General features: G+C 42.2%; 1 long non-coding RNA gene across 2 annotated transcripts in view; it reads right to left on the reverse strand.

Annotated features, from left to right (window-relative positions):
• Window positions 1–16,458, reverse strand: part of LOC112578822 — a 126,458-nt gene that overhangs the window by 9,564 nt on the left and 100,436 nt on the right. Inside the window, exon 1 of one of the 2 annotated variants that reach the window (XR_003103215.3) lies at window positions 6,477–6,937. The exons of the other annotated variant lie outside the window; for it this stretch is intronic. This is a non-coding gene — a long non-coding RNA (uncharacterized LOC112578822). Of the gene's footprint in view, window positions 1–6,476; window positions 6,938–16,458 lie in introns of those variants that run through there. 2 annotated transcript variants of the gene reach the window in all.

Consider the following 16,458-nt stretch of genomic DNA (forward strand, 5'->3'; position numbering starts at 1 on the left):
TACAGCATCCAAGGCCATGGGAGCAGACCACTCTCCAAGGTTCCCAGGCGACTCAGGGGGAGCTTAACTAAGCTGACCATAATTCAAACTTGAGAAACACTAAACAGATGAGAAAATCCAATAAAGAATTTCAGAAGACAAATGAGCAGACTTACAGTGCCAGGCAATATAATAGATTATAGAGCTATGGTAATTAAACATATGTGCACTAGCACCAGGGTAGACAAAGAAATCAGCGGACTGAGAATAGGATGTCTAGAAATAGATGCCAAAGTTTAATAGTATATGATGAAGGTAGTGTGTCCATTTTATAAGGGACACATAGATTATCACTAGGTTGTACAAGGATAATTGTACATGTTAAGAGATTTACCTCCTGGCCTATTCCAAATGGATTAAAAAGAGAAGTATTGAACACAAAATTATAAAACAAGACAATGTTACTGACATTTATGCAGTTGTTTTTTGAGAAGGGAAGGATTTTCTAAGCATGATACAAGAAGTAGAAACTCAGAAAGCCTATAAATAACAAATGCTGGAGAAAGTGTGGAGAAAAGGGAACCCTCCTACACTGTTGATGAGAATGTAAGTTCATGCAGCCGCTATGGAAAACAGTATGGTGGGCAGTTCCTCAGAAAACTAAAAATAGAATTACCATATGATCCTGCAATCCCATTTCTGGGCATATATCCAGACAAAACTATAATTCAAAAAGATCTATGAATCCTGATGTTCACAGCAGCACTATTCACAGTAGCCAAGACATGGAAACAATCCAAATATCCACCAACAGAGGAATGGATAAAGAAGATGTGGTTCCCATATACAATGGAGTACTACTCAGTCATCAAATAGAACCAAATAATGCCATCTGCAGCAACATGGATGCAACTAGAGAATATTATCCCAAGTGAAGTAAGTCAGAAAGAGAAAGACAAATACTTTATGATATCACTTATACATGGAGTCTAAGATGTGATGCAAATGAACCTATCTACAAAGCAGAAACAAACTCATAGACATAGAGAACAGACCGATGATTGCCAAGGGGGAGAAGGGTTTAGGGGAGGGATGGAGTGGGAGGTTGGGGTCAGCAGATGTAAACTTCTATGTGTAAAATGGAGGAATGTCAAGACCCTACTACATAGTACAGTGAACAATATTCAAAATCCTGTGATAAACCATAATGGACAAGAATGTAAAAAAGAAGGTGTGTGTATATATATAATGAGAATAACTGAGTCAACTTTGCTCTATAGCAGAAATTAACACATTGTAAATCAACTATAATTCAATTTAAAAAAAAGAAGTAGAAGTCATAAGGGGAGAAGACCAACCAACGTAAAACAAAACTTCTGTACATCACAGAGAAAGAGAGAGAGGATTAAGGGTGAAGGAGATGAGTAAGAAATCCATAAATGAAGACATACACAGTCAGGGCGTGTGTACGGTGGATGCTATGGGCTGACTGCCCCACTCTCCTTTGTGAACCTCTTCTCCTTTATTCATTTTAACCCTAAAAATGGAAAAAGCTCAATACTCACTTTCATCACCTATGGATACGGGTGCCCGTGCGATGTGAATCTGTACAAAGAGCTATAAGAAGAGGTTTCATCAGCCTTTGCCAAGTAATGCATAGATTTCCACTGCAGGTTTTCTTTGTTTCAAGCGTGCCTGATGTGTGAGTTCAGAGATCTGTGGCTTAACACAGTTCCTGCAGTTAACAATACTGTGTTGTGTGCTTCATAAAACAAAAAAAATTAAGTGAGCAGACCACATATTAAGTGTTCTTACCACAAAACCAAACCCAAGTGACCCAAGGAAACTCTGGGAAGTGCTGGAGTTGTCTATTACCTTGATTATGGTGATGGTATCATGGGCATTTCCATATGTCCAAACCCATCAAAGTGTACACATTGAATATATGCAATTCTTTGTCTATCCATGATACATCAATAAAGCTGTTAAAAAATAAAGTTTGTGCATAGGATGCTAAGAAAAAAAAGAAGAGATTGCCAACTTCTTTGCTTCCTCCATCTGGAGTGAAGACAGATGCCTGCAGCTAGGGCAGCCATTCTGTGACTATGAGAGAAGTCAAGAGGATTAACAGAGACTTTAGCTTAGACGCAGAGCCCTCAGCAGCCACAGCCTCCTGTTTGTATAAGAAAAACTAAACCTCATCTCTCTAAGGTAACATAAACCTGCTTCTCTTTTTCTTGATAGAAAACACATTCCTAGCCGATTGAGAGGATGACAGCTGTTAGGAAGCATGACACAAACATGTAATATACATCCAGTCCCTCAATACAGAAGGAAAAGGAAAAGAAAGGGTAGGTGTTTAGAAGATGCGTGGCAGAATAACATTTTTATTTTATTTTTCAATAAGTGTGCTATTTGGAATATGATGTTAAATTCTAGAAATATCACTAATTCATAAACTGTCATGTCTAAATTGTTTGGATAAATGATCTTTTATTAAACATCCACAAAAGCCCTTAGAATGACCAATTCTGGTTAATAACTTTGTATGGTACATAAGCTATAAAAATATGTCTTCTGTTTTATGCTATGGTTTATACCTGAAGCTAATATAATGTTTAAGTCAAGTATACTTCAATTAAAAAAGAATGACCAATTCTGGTATCAAACCAACAACACAAAAAATATAAATATAAAATGTACATTAAAGAATGTTTAACATTATATTGTCAAATAAAAAGGGAAGAGTAAAAAAACCCTAGCGGTCTAACTACAAGTTTGGTTAATGAATAATTATAAGCCCATTAAGTAAAATGATAAGGGTGCTGTTTTCAAACAGATTATAGAATATTCATTGATATAAGATGCTATATAATAGGTCTAAAAAGCACTACAACACAGAATATACAGTAAATGATCACTTTCTGTCCCTGAAGGCTAAGACCACAGGGGTGTTTATTATTTCATTCCCAGGTCCTACTATACAGAGCCTGCCACATATTCAGTTCAGTTCAGTTCAGTTGCTCAGTCATGTCCGACTCTTTGTGACCCCATGAATTGCAGCATGCCAGGCCTCCCTGTCCATCACCAACTCCCGGAGTTTATTCAAACTCATGTCCATTGAGTCGGTGATGCCATCCAGCCATCTCATCATCTGTCGTCCCCTTCTCCTCCTGCCCCCAATCCCTCCCAGCATCAGGGTCTTTTTCAATGAGTCAACTCTTCGCATGAGGTGGCCAAAGTACTGGAGTTTCAGCTTTAGCATCAGTCCTTCCAGTGAACACCCAGGGCTGATCTCCTTTAGGATGCTACATATTAGTATTTTGCTAAAAACTTTTAAAATGTGTTAAATGAATTAATGTGTGAAAGAAATGTACTAGTGGTTTTTTTTTTCTTTTTGCTTTGAACACATACATATCCCTTTTCTTTTTGCTTCTATTTTTTCATTCATTTTCCATTAAATTGTTTTGTTGTTTAGTTGCTAAGTCATGTCCGACTCTTTGTGACCCCACAGACTGTAAACTGCCAGGCTCCTCTGTCCATGGGATTTCCCAGGCAAGAATACTAGAGTGGGTTGCCATTTCCTTCTCCAGGGGATCCACCCAATCCAAGCATCAAACCCACATCTCCTGCATTGCAGGTGGATTCTTTACTGCTGAGCCACCAGGGAAGCCCATTGCATTAAACATGTGACTTATAATTAGGAAAAAGATAAAAGGCAGCTAATGAAATAACCCCTCAGTTCTCCAGGCGGGCACTCCACTTTGTCTGACAATGAGTGTGTACACCTTCCTTCCTGTGGACCACACTCGTGTGTGGTCTTCAAGGTGTGGAACTGAGCTGCACTTGGCCTGTGCCATCCCCTCCAGGTCACACCGTAGGGGCCAAGTTCCTGACTTTCTTTGCCCATTTAGCCTTTGCCCTCCCTAGGGTCCACCTGCTGCTCCCACTGCTGCTGGTTCCCCATCCAAGCCCAGGAATCCCACCCTTCCTTTTCTCCATCCTTCTCTCTCTGCCCTCCACTCTGCAAGAACCCCAGCGGATTTGCCCTGCACCCATCATCTATGCTCCCTTGATGTGCTTGACAAAGTGATAATGATCTATGGTGAACAGGTAGGTGCTCTTATCTTCCTTCCCAAGGGAATATTTTCAGCAGGAGACAGACAGGTGCATCCCAGATTGAGAAAACATGGCAGAAATCTGAGAGCAAAGCTTTCCTGTGCCACCTCCAGTCAGGTTTCATGTTCTAAGACATGTGGATTGGTCTCAAGGATGATGGGGGCCAGGACAGTTCCCGAAGGTCAAAGGCAAACTTTACAGAAGGTGTCATGACAAACATGACCGTTTCCCTATTTGCATCATCACACCTCCCAAGGAGGCTCTTAGGGATGTGTGGTGGAGAGCAGTCTCACTCCCCTCTTGGAGGAGCCCTGAGACCCACGGGATGGTGCTGCTCTAGAAACCAAGTCCAGATGGTACCCATCTGTGCTGACCTGCTGTCTGGGGAAAAGAGGAGCCCCTCCAAGAAGTAGGTCCTGAGTGGTCATCCTGTGAACATCCACTGTTCAGGGACATAATGTCACACACAAATATGGTTAAGGCATGACCCTGGCCCCCAGGAAACTGGAGGGCTGGAGAGTGCCTGGTCACCTTGTCACACTCCCCAGTGACAGTGGGCCCTGCCTACAGAGGAGGATGCCACAACACAGAGCCATACACAGATGCTCCTTCACAGTTCGCTCCTTCCCTGTGTCAACTCATCATTAGTCATATCAATGGAAGACATGAGGACCACCAAGAAGTGCTGCTGCTGCTGCTAAGTAACGTCAGTCATGTCCGACTCTGTGCGACCCCATAGATGGCAGCCCAGCAGGCTCCGCTGTCTCTGGGATTCTCCAGGCAAGAATACTGGAGTGGGTTGCCATTTCCTTCTCCAGTGCATGAAAGTGAAAAGTGAAAGGGAAGTCGCTCAGTCGTGTCCGACTCTTTGCGACCCCATGGACTATAGCCTACCAGGCTCCTCTGTCCATGGGATTTCCCAGGCAAGAGTACTGGAGTGGGTTGCCATTGCCTTCTCTGCACAGTGAAGCTGGTTGCTTTAAAGAGAGCGGGACAAGTCACTAGTCTCATCCTTGCTGCTTTGGATACCCTTTGAACATGCTTTTCCAATAAAACTTCGCCATGCAACTCGCTGGGTCAGTAGCAGAGCAGAAAGAAACATTGCACGCATCAAAGCAAACAGCCAAGACTCCAGATTGCCTCGGAGGCAAAGCGAGGTGAGGGCTTCATTCCAATTAGACTGTTTGCACTCCCTACACATATCACTTGTTTTTCTTAATTTGCTGAAATTTGCACCTTCGTCCCCTTGTGTTTCTCAGTGTTCTCCCAGCACGACTGAAATGTGTTTCCAATGAGTATAAATCACTTGTTTTCAGGTGTGAAGATGAGGAGAGGAAGATAACCATTCCTGCCTGGGTTGGAAAATTTTCAGGTGCTTTTCACAAACCGGGTGCAAAAAAAAAAAAAAAAAAAAAAAGGCCCTTAGGGACTTCCCTAGTAGTCCAGTGGCTTAGATGGGAGTAGCATCTTTGGTTCCTACTCACCAGTTTTCAAAGCAGCATAAATGATTACAAGTGTGTGTGTGTGTCTTGTTTTGTTCCCTCATCCTGGGACCCAGCTCCATTCCCGTCCTTGTTTTGTTTCTGTTTCCAAAATGCAAATCGTGACTTTCTGCCTGGGAACACCACAAAGTCCTTCCTCAGAAACACTGAGAAAACAAGAAACTCACAGATTTCCCACCGAAGTGGCTTTCCACTCCTGTCAGATACAATGATGTTATTAGCAGGTTCCAAAAAATAAAGTTTTGTGTTTTTTCACAAAGTGAAATAGAAGTCTTAGATTCCACTGAAAGAATAAGGAGAAACAGGGCTTAAGGGTCTCTTTACTGACTTTTTTAAAAATGCTATATAAAGCCTCTTGAGTCATAAGAGAACCCTAAGAATTTTCTAGAACTTTCTAAAAGATAGGGCTTCTCTCATGGCTTAGATGGTAAAGAATCTGCCTGCAATGCAGGAGACGAGAGTTCAGTGCCCTGGTTGGGAAGATCCCCTGGAAAAGGGAATGGCTACCCACCCACTCCACTATATTTGCCTGGAGAAGTCTCTGGATAGAGGAGCCTGGTGGGTTACAGTCCATGGGGTCGCAAAGAGTCGGACACGACTGAGTGACACCCAGCCCAACCCCCGCCCCCACACACAGATTCTGTAATATACACACAGTGTGGTCTCTTTGATTACACAGAATCTAATGACTCCATGGATAGTCCTTTCAGCCGTAAAACATCCTAGGGATAATTTTTTACAGAGCTTCCTTCCTTATTTAAGCTTCCTTCCTTAATTATCTTCCTAAAAAGCTGGTACAAGTTACATCAGGAGAATGGATATACATTAGGAGCAAATGGAAACTTCCTAGCACGGAACATCTTTCTCCCCACTCACCAGGAATCTCTGGTTGGCACATTTTCATCAGACACAACAATTCTGCTTTGACTCTGGAAACTGGAGACGCTCCACTGTGGCACTGGGGGTTGTTACCAATTGTCCATCCCTCCCGTCCGGGTCCTTCACATCCAAGAGAATCTCCATCCTTACATGCTGGGCCCTTTAAGTGTGCTAATCACTGCTTCCAAATGTTTCACACACTCTGCTCACTTTTCAGCTGAAAAGAATATTTTGGCTGCTTTCCAGTTATGATGAAGAAAACTTTGGTCAGCAAGGTGGGTCTTTAAGAAATGTCCCAGCAGCCTACTGAGTTGACTTCCTTCTGTATGCAGTGACGTGGGTTCTTTTGTATTCAAAGCCTCGTCCATGCTGCTTCTGCTGGGGGCCTGTGGTTCTCAGTACTGGCCTTCCTTCAAGGCTTAGCCACAGAAGCCTCATTTTAAAATGCAGTTATTTTATTTAGAAGGAAAACAAAACCAGTGAACTAGGATTATTTAGGAAAATAAGACCAGTGAACTGGATTGATCCCTGATGCAGTAAGATCCCATATGCCTGGGGCAACGAAGCCCATGTGCCACAACTACTGAGCCCACACACTCTAGAGCCCGTACTCTACGTCACAAAGAGTCAGACGTGACTTAGCAACTCAACAACAACATCGCCAGTCTTGGAGACATCTGACTCAACAGGGTAAATAGAATCTTGCCACTTTTCTACCAGCATTTATCACCAATATGCTTGCGTGCTAAGTCACTTCAGTTGTGTCTGACTCTCTGCAACCCTATGGACTGTAGCCCCCTCCCAGGCTCCTCTGTCCATGGGGTTCTCCAGGCAAGAATACTGGAGTAAGTTCCCATGCCCTCCTCCAGGGGATCTTCCCCACCCAGGGATCGAACCCATATCTCTTCTGTCTCCTGCATTGGCAGGTGGGTTCTTTACCCCTAGCGCCACCTGGGAAGCCCCTATCACAAATATGGTGGTCAGTTTTCTGAGTCTCCTCTCTAGATAGCATGAAAGAGTAACAGAAATGAAATTGAGGGTGTACCATCCATCAGTTCCTGTATTTCAGCTAATGAGTTCTCCCAGAAATGTGTATTATGATAAAGCATCTGGAGGGAAAAATCTGAAATAAAATGACTTCATGCTTCTATGGAAAACAATATTCCTGGCAATAGGTCATTTCTCTGTGCTCCTGATTCTCTGGATGGTAACAAGGTGATTGACAGGAGCCCAAGACTTCAGTAAAATGGTGAGGACTATTTGGTGAAAGTCGCTCAGTCATGTCCAACTCTTTGTGACCCCATGGACTGTCGCAGTCCATGGAATTCTCCTGGCCAGAATACTGGAGTGGGTAGCCGTTCCCTTCTCCAGGGGATCTTCCCAACCCAGGGATTGAGCCCAGGTCTCCCGTGTTGCATGTGGATTCTTTACCAGCTGAGCCACAAGGGGGAAAATGGGAAGGGCAGAGAGAAGAGGGGAGAAGGGGTGAGCGGGAGGGGGAGGAGAGGAGGATGAGGGGAGGAATAGGGAAGGGAGGGGGAGGGGGCCGGAAGAGGAAGACCTTGCCCTGCAGAGACCAGCCAACCAGAGGCCCTCCAGGGGAGACAAGAATGACTCATCCAGTGTCAGCTTCCCAGGCTCCAGGTCCTCCAGGCCGGATCCAGGGTGCTCCACAGCCATCCACTAGGCAGCAGCAAAGATGAAAGTCAGACAAAATCATCCAAAAGTGCTGAACTCAGCCAGCTGAGTCCTCAGGGCTTTATTAGACTTGACTTTCCTCAGACGCTGAGGAAAGTCTTCAGCTGAAGTCCATTAGGCAAATTAAAAAGCAGGAGAAAAATAAACAGAGATGGATGGAGATAGCAGTTTTACAAGGCAAAGGAAGCAGTGAGCTCTGACAAAGCTCCAGGCCCTTACTTAAGACTCTTGGAACCTCAGCCCTTAAAAACTCTTAAGATCGCCTTCTCTCCAAGAAACCCTGCCGGTGCTCATAAAAGAAAGCTATTCCATAACAGAATTTTTTTTCCCTGCAAAGACAAGGGCTGCTATAAACTAAAGCAAAAAAATATCCACATTGTTTCTCAGTAGAGTTCCTGACACCAAGCCATTTGTCTCCAAGCAGGGATTAAGTAATACATTCAATACTGCCAGATATATTATATATTATATGCATTTTATATTTATACGTATATATCATGCAGCTAGGACCTCGAATGAGACTAAGCCACTGTAATATTGATATACTTCCCCCCCCAAATAGAAATTTGAATGCCAGACAATCACTTCAAACTCATATCTTTTTGTGATTATTAGTAGCATCTGAGAAACAAGACATTTTACAATGTTTCATATCTTTAATAATACAAATCAAAAACCAGATGTAGTGCACACCCACAGGGTACAAAAGTCCATGCTTGGGCCTGTGATACATGCAAAGATGAACAAAAGATCCATTTTCACATCATCTTCCTTACATATGATTTTATGAACTCATTTTAGACAAATAAAGTCACCCTTTGACTCTTCCCTAAGGAGAGGACTATTCCCTCAAGCAGTGATGCCGTGCACCCTGCATCTTTTCCCCTGAGGGCAGGGGTGATTAGATTTTCCATTTCACGGTCTGGGGCCTGATTCAGAGGCCATGCTTCCTCACCTTGCCCTGAGGTTATGGAAACCGAGCCTGGTGCCAGCCCAGCTCTCTGGCGGATATGCACGCGCTCCGCTGCAGAAAGTGGAGGAGAGATGTCTAAGTACAAATTTAGTCCTTGGATTTTCCAAGCCAAGTAGACTCTGCATTTCCAAACATTCTTACATTTTAAAAGGCGCAGGCTTTCCAAATACTGCAAAATCCTTGACGTCCGACTATCTCCAACCTCTGCTTTATACTGAACATGGATATGCATAATCACAGAAATTGTACATTTCCAGACAATTCTTTGGGGGGGAAACTAACCTACATCATCAAAACCCAACAAAAGAGGGAAGGATTGTTTTGCAAAATGGTTACAGTATTTTTTAAAAAGGGAAAAAATTTAAGTTCTAATAATTTTTAATAGATAAAAACACATGCTCATCTTTTGTGTGTAATTAGTTACAAAGAAGAGTGTCTTTAACACATAAAGGACCAGATTCTCCAATGGCCCAAATAATGTTCAATTTAATCTCCCCAAAGAATCCTTAATCATCCCAAAGCCATTTATTACTCTCTCAACTCCAAAACCCAAATTAAATACAATTATTCTTTCTAGCAGGACACAGGAAAGGCATAACTAGTTTAAGGCCACAGAAACCCCAGCCCTAATTTTGCCAATCATTTTAGCATCTTCTTCTTTGGAATCTTTTACAAGAGCTTCCTTCAAAACAAAATGAACCTGTGCCTACATTTTCCTGCTAGCTAGTGGAGATGTTAATAACCAGGAAAATGCATGGATTTGTGTGTGCAGAAACCAGAGAGAGGAGGTTCAAATACTCAACAAACTGGGTTACCAGTCAAAGGAAAACTATAAAGGATCAAGAGTTTCCCCAAATCCCCAAATGAAATTAGAAATAATAACCCCCTGGAAGTGCCCATGATTTTTTAACATCCGTGGAATGCTTGCTTGAGCTCATATCAAATATTATTACCACATCTGGGTCAGCAAGTGGAATTTCCATGCAATCTTGGATCCTTGACTTTTCTTACACAACCTCATTCATGTTGGAAACTCTGCCACGAAAATCCATCCAGATTTGCAAGCAGTGTTATCTTTTCATAAAAAAACATTAAGATCACCAGTCCAAGTTTGATGCATGAAACAGGGCACTCAAAGCCAGTGGCACTGGGACAACCCAGAGGGATGAGATGGGGAGGGAGGTAGGAGGGGGGTTCGGGATGGGGGACACATGTACACCCATGGCTGATTCATGTCAATGTATGGCAAAACCCACCACAATATTGTAAAGTAATTAGCCTCCAGTTAAAATTAATTAATTAATTAAAAAAAACATTAAGATGGGGAAGGCAAAGTGTAAAATTCTGAGCCATGGATATACTGGAGTAGCTATAGTGACAAGCTGGCCAGGTGGCAGTACCTTATTGAATTAGGGGATGACCCACCGTTTACTGAATGGAGGTGAGGAGAGATGGAGACAGCCTTCTGAGCACTCAGGCCTTGGCAGGAAGGGGCGGGCAGAGGATTCTAGGAGATGGTGAAAGAAATGATCATTTCTAAAGGTTCAGAGTGCCCTAAATCAAGGTCAGTCACTGGGAACAGAGGTATACTCCCCAGTTAACTGTATGAAGGCTTTTGGGCAACATCAATGTTGCCCAATAAATAATTCTTGCTTAGAATTCTGCTAGATGATTGCAATGTTCAAAAAGCAGACTGATGACTCCAATTGTCATTGGTGAAATCAGCTGGTTCATGGAAGTTTATATCTCTGGATTAGATGGTTGTTTATTATGATTGGTTTTTACATTGAGTTGCCACGTGTGCATGCATGCTAAGTCACTTCAGTCGTGTCCGACTCTTTGCAACTCTATGAACCATAGCCCTCCAGGCTCCTCTGTCCATGGGAATCTCCAGGCAAGAATACTGGAGTGGGTTGCCATGCCCTCCTCCAGGGGATCTTCCTGACCCAGGGATTGAACCTGTGTCTCCTGCATTGGCAGGAGAGTTCTTTATCACCAGCGCCACCTGGGAAGCCCTCAAATTGCCATAGACATATTGTATTAACTCAGTATTTATTAAACTCTGACTAGTTGCCAGGCACCAGGAGACTTTTTCTTATGGCAATTCACTAAGCACAAAGATTCATTCAGCAAGCACTTACTGTATGCTTACTTGGAGCAAAACTTTGTGCTACATATTAAAATGTAGCAAGATTATGCTTCAAACCTCATCTTTCTAATTGGTCAAAGACGATACTAGACTGTGGCGTTTCTAAAGTTTCTTTGGTTGAAAAAAATCTCATTTTGATTGGTTTTATTATTTGTCTATAAATAGTTTGCCTTTCATTTGTAAGCTTGAAGAATCCAGATTGTTACTGGGGTTTTTCCCAAATCTAAATTATGCATTGGAAAGGTCACCAGACAATTTAGCACTCACCATCAGAGACTGCCAGCATCAAGAACAGAGATAAACGTTAGCTGGAATTTTAAACACATGCTTACAAATTACTGCAAGCTTCAGATACAATAAATAAATGACAGCAAGGGAATCCGTATTATTCCCATAAAACTTCTTCCCACTTAAAAGCGGCAACATAATCGAAATTCCAGCAGAGTCGGGCCCGCCTTTGGGGGACACACACACTCAAGACTAGTGTGTTTGGGACCTCATGCCACAGCCATCTGGCTCACAGAAATGACTATTTTTTAACCATTGACAGGAGCCAGCGGTTGTCAGCCTGCGAGGGATCTGATTTTTCATATTCTGAGAGTGCACAGTTGGATTAAATGATGGAAAAAGTCATGCCACACAGACATTTTCCTACAAAGTGAAGGAGAGTTCAGCCACAGTGCACATACTCTCTGCATTTATCTTGGACTTCAAAAAAATTATAAATGGTGATAACATGACATGCTGACATCTGAGGGTGAAAATGGGGATGGTTTGGAAAGATGATGGCAAAGAAAAAGATCTACCAATAGGCGGACATTTGTGGGGGGGAAAGGCAGCAGGAATTTGACAGGAAGAGCTAGACATTAACACACACACACACACACACACACACACACACACACGCTCCCAGAGCATCTAACTGCCACAAAGCGTTAGTATGTGTTTTGTGGAGTAATCAGTGTTATCCTACCATCCTGAACCATGCCTGAAGGATTTGGGAGTGTTTAGGGCACTGGTTTTTCTAGTAGTCATGTATGGATGTGACAGCTGAGCACCAAAGAATTGATGCATTTGGAGAAAAAAAGTATGCCTGCATATGCTCACTTTGAAATCAATTGCAAAAGATTTTCAGATCTCCCAGTGCCTTGAACTGAGAATTCTTATCTCCGGACCTTTCTGATGAATGAATCTTTGCTTAGAGAGGTCTCATGTTTCTTCATCAAAATAGCCACCAAACCTGCCTGCTGCTGTTGCCTAAGACTTGATTTTATTCACCATGATAATAAAAAGAATCATAGTGGTCACCTCTCTGAATGATGATAGTAACCAGGATATGCTGAGCTCTTTATGTATCAGGAGCTATTTCAACAGCTTACAGGTATCACCCTATTTGGTCTACCAAGTAGCTACCCTGTTGAAGAAAGTGCTGTTATGATCCATTTTACACGTGACACCACTGAGGCACAAAGAAGTTAAAGTAACCATAATAGCTGGCAAAGGCAAACATTCAGATACTGGCAGTCTGATTCCAGACCTTGCACTCTTTTAACTTTTCAGGTTCTTCTACTCATAAAAATGACAGGTGAAACTGTAAAAACAGACTCACATGGTAAAAAATATATATACATATATGAACCAAGGCATTTTTTTCATTGTTTTATCCTTTTTCCTAATTATTTCAAAAAAGGGTAGCCTAGAATCTTGATCAAAGTCCATCCTTTGTAAAGATGGGTTCCTCCCCAATTCCAGGGGCCAGTTACCACCCGTCACACAAGCTACATTGTTCTTGAGTCCTTTATCCTATTTACATGCCCCAGATAACTGGATTGAGAAGAATATATCTGTTCACTTGGGCTTCCCTTGTGGGTCAGCTGGTAAAGAATCCACCTGCAATGCAGGAGACCTGGGTTTGATCCCTGGGTTGGGAAGACCCCCTGGAGAAGAGAATGGCTACCCACTTCAGTATTCTGGCCTGGAGAATTCCATGGACTGTATAGGGGCCCGTGGGGTCGCAAAGAGTCAGACACAACTGAGTGGCTTTCATTTTCACTTTCACTTTCATCTACCCACTTGTAATATATGGTGAGTTAGATGGCCCAGATTATCACCAATGTGGCCCCATTTTATAAATAATTAAGTAATATCAGGATATATTAGGTTAACTACCTTACTAGTTACTATGATTAATTTCATAAAGATGAGGCCTTTAAATAATAGAATATTCATAATAATTTTTAATGAGGAGAGTCATCTCAAAAATCTTTTGTGCCATGTTTTCTGGTTTTGTCATGAGCAAAGCAGTTAAAAGTGTTGTCAGATTTAGAGATTAATCCTCTTTATTTTGGACCTCCCTGGCGGCTTAGTGGTAAAGAACCTGCTTACCAATGCAGGAGACACAGGTTTGATCCCTGGGTCAGGAAGAACCCCTGGAGGAGGAAATGGCAACTGACTCCAGTAGTCTTGCTTGGGAAATCCCCTAGACAGAGGAGCCTGGTGGGCTACAGTCCATAGGGTCGCAAAAGAGTTGGACATGACTTAACAACTAAACAGCAACATCTTTATTTTACCATAAAAAAGTCCATTGAGCGTGTATGTTTTCCCAACAGCACCAAGCAGTCTGTCAGTTCTCAGTGGACACTGGGTGAACATCCTGTATTGTAAGTGAATCTTGACACTGTCTCCATGGAGACAGCAGCATTAGATCCCACAGGTAAGGGCTTGGTCCCACAAGACAGTCAATCACAAGTTCAGGCTGTTGCTTTACTTCCTACCAACAGGATACAAATTGGAGGCTCCTACAATCCCCTCCTCTGGTCTGATTATTTGCTCATAGTGGCTTACAGAAATCAAGAAAACAGTTTACTTTCTAGATATTCGTTTATTGCAAAGGGTATTACAGAACACGAATGAACAGTCAGATGAAGAGATCCACAGGGCCAAGTCTGGAATGGTCCTGAACACCAGAGCTTCTGGCTGAATCTTGAGTTCAGGAGGTACCAGCCCCCCAGCACGTGAATATGTTCTGATTCACCAATGTGGAATCTCTCTAAGCCCCTCCTTTTGGGTCCTTTTGGAGGCTTCATAACAGAGGCATAGTTGATTAACTAATTGGCCAGTGAGGCCTGGACTCAGCCCCTCTCCCCCACTGGAAGCCATAGGTAAGGTGCGCTAGCGGGCTAGAACTGAAAGTTCCAACCCTGTAATCACATGGTTGGTTTCCCTAGAAACCAGCCCCATCCTTAGATGCTTTGAGAAGTCATATCATTAACATAAACTCAGGTGTGGTTGAAAGGAATTTGTTGTGAATATCAGACAACTTTCTCACTTTTGTTATTTAGGACATCCCAAGAAACAGGGATGAAGACCAAATATATATTCTTATTATAAAGCACAGTATCACACAAGTACTTCAAATTTGCTCAACTTTTCTGGTATAAGTGGCTATCAGAGGTATGCAGACTAGCAGATTTTTTTTAATCTTTTAGCTTTATTTATTTAGAACAATTTTAGACTAAATTTGTATTTATCTCCATATTCCCTTTACCCAGGTCCTTACCACTAACGTGTGACATATCCGTAGCACATTCATCAAAATTGAGAAATCAATGCATTAACTACAGGCCCTATTCAGATTTCATGGGTTTTATGAATTTTATCCTTTTCTATTCCAGAAGCCAATCCAGGACACTATATTAAATTGAGTTATTGTATCTTTCTCTCTTTCTATCATAGTTTCTGGTCTATTTCTCATGACGTTGATACATTTAAAGAATTCTGGTCAGGTATTTTGTAGCATGTCTTTCACCAGGGTTTGGCTACATTCTCACAATTAGACTGGGGTTGTGGATGCTGGGAGAAAACCAGAGAGGTAGGTGCTCTTCTTATCACATCACGTCAAGGGCTACAGAACACGACTAAGCACTGATGAGGTCAATTTTCATCACTGGCTAGGGTGGGGTCCACCAGATTTCTCTGCTGTAAAGTCTTCTTTTCCCCCTTCCATACTCTCTCTGTTGGAAGCATGTCACTAGAACTAGCCACTACTCAGAATTAAGCTCCGTTTCCTAGAGGGGAGACTATCTAAAAAGATTATTTAGAATTCTTCTGTAAGGTTTGCTTCTTTTCTCTGTATATTTATTTATTCAATCATTTATTTATACCAATATGCACTATAGATATTTATTTTATTCTCTGAGCTATAATCTAATCCTATAGTTATTTATTTGGTCACTCAAGTTACTCCAGCATTGGCCATTGGGAGTTCTTTCAATTTGGCTCCTCTCTCTGTTTGATATATTAATCCCTCCCTGTTCCTCTCTCTCTTTGCTTTTAAATATTTCCTTAACTTTTAGCACTAACAAGATGCTCTGGGCTCATCTTGCACTTTTCCTGCTCCAGTTCTGAAATGAATTTGAAAAAGATATCTGAAGAACAAACCTGTAATATTTTTCATATTAGAGACAGTTCATCACAGAAAAAGATCCACAGATGAATCCTAAACATATGAAAGGAAACACAGCCATAAATTGAAGCCATGTTAAGAGGCCATTTCCTACCTCTCAGATTGGCAAAGACTATGAAGTTCAATAACTGCTGCTGCCAGGTAGAAGGGAAGGAATCTCACCTCCCGATACAGGACCATGTGGAAGGCAATTTGGCAATATCTAGCAAAACTATGAAACAATCCAAGACTCAGCAGTTCCAATTCCAGGAATTTATCCTACACATATTTTTGCAAATATGCAAATTATATATATATATGATTGTTTGGGCTTTCCTGGTGGCTCAGACTGTAAAGAAGCTGCCTGCAATGCTGGAGACCCAGGTTTGATTCCTGGGTCAGAAAGATTCCCTGGAGGAGGGAATGGCTACCCACTCCAGTATTCTTGCCTGGAGAATTCTATGGACAGAGGAGATTATTTAGTGTAATATGCTTATAAGACAAGAATAAAACAACTTAAATGTGCATCAATACCCAGTTGGCCAAATATGTTATACTATGTCACACAATGCAATGCAGCACAGGCATAAAAAGAGATTCTTAAAATATACTGCTGCTGCTGCTAAGTCGCTTCAGTCGTGTCCGACTCTGTGCGACCCCATAGACGGCAGCCCACCAGGCTCCCCTATCCCTGGGATTCTCCAGGCAAGAACAC

Source organism: Bubalus bubalis, chromosome 14, assembly GCF_019923935.1.
Source record: "Bubalus bubalis isolate 160015118507 breed Murrah chromosome 14, NDDB_SH_1, whole genome shotgun sequence".
NCBI lineage: Eukaryota > Metazoa > Chordata > Mammalia > Artiodactyla > Bovidae > Bubalus > Bubalus bubalis.